This window comes from Suncus etruscus, chromosome 10 (genome assembly GCF_024139225.1).
Source record: "Suncus etruscus isolate mSunEtr1 chromosome 10, mSunEtr1.pri.cur, whole genome shotgun sequence".
Taxonomy (NCBI): domain Eukaryota; kingdom Metazoa; phylum Chordata; class Mammalia; order Eulipotyphla; family Soricidae; genus Suncus; species Suncus etruscus.
Window position 1 is genome coordinate 21,473,208 of NC_064857.1, and position 1,146 is coordinate 21,474,353.

The 1,146-nt window shown below is 33.2% G+C and overlaps 1 non-coding gene across 1 annotated transcript; it reads right to left on the reverse strand.

Annotated features, from left to right (window-relative positions):
* Positions 1–806: 806 nt before the first annotated feature.
* LOC126021240 (small nucleolar RNA SNORA51) lies at positions 807–936 on the reverse strand. The gene has a single exon (XR_007499829.1). It is a non-coding gene; the product is annotated as a small nucleolar RNA SNORA51 (small nucleolar RNA).
* Between the last annotated feature and the right edge of the window lie 210 nt (positions 937–1,146).

Here is a 1,146-nt window from a genome sequence, read left to right on the forward strand (position 1 = left end):
GACCATTGCTTACTCTTATTCTTGCACTGTTATAACATGCTAAACTTTATTTCATCATCTATGTTGTACTCCAAACTATCTATTTATAGGCTTCTTTTAATTCAGGAGAGTTTTGCCGAGTTGAACTTTTCTGCTTTAGAATTGAAACATGTATACTGGATACATGAAACATTGCAATGTTACATGAGAATGCATACCTTGTAGATTGTAAATACAGAATTATATAATTATTATCTTTCCTTTTATTAGGTCAGATATATTTATTAGGAATATAGTATACATAAATATTTTCTTTGAATTTTTACATGCTCATTTATTTTCGTATTTTTTTCACTATTTCTTGCTTTATTAGTATTTCATGTCTTGCATTTGAATTACTTAACTACTTCTTATCTGGCATTTCTTTTTTATTTTATTTTATTTTATTTACTTTTTGGGTCATACCCAGTGACACTCAGGGTTTACTCCTAATTAAGCACTCAGAAATCACTCCTGGCTTGAGGGACCATATGGGACACTGGGGGATCAAACCGTGGTCCATCCTAAGTTAGCCTGTGCAATGCAAACGCCCTGCTGCATGTGCCACTGCTCTGGCCCCTTATCTGGCATCTCTTATTCATGTTTTTTCAATCCTCTTACATAAAATTACCAGATTAAGCATGGTATCATTTTATTATGATACTCTCAAGCTAAAAGAGCCAATTTTCATCTTGGTGATACAACTTAATTTTTTTTTAATTTTCTTATGGGGAGAAAATGACATATTTATTTATATATTTATTTTTACTATTGTCCATATGATATATTTTTGTGTCCCCAAATTCACAATACAGATCAGGCAAAGGGCCTGGGTTGAGGTGTATATGGGGTGCATTTACTGTACCTCCTGTGTCTATACAGAAATGATATATATTTAGTAGTAACTGCCATAAGCTTGAACCCTAGTAATACTAGTATCTCTCTTGATACTAAGAAATCTGTAGTATGCTCCCAGACTCAGTGAAGACACTAAGGGGGTGGATAAATACCTGATATTGTACAATGGTTTTTCCAGATCTTCTGAGTCCTACCAGAAGCAAAATATATGCTTTTATAACTACAGTACTTTCATCCAACAATTAGGTTAATCCAGTGTTTCGAGCATTC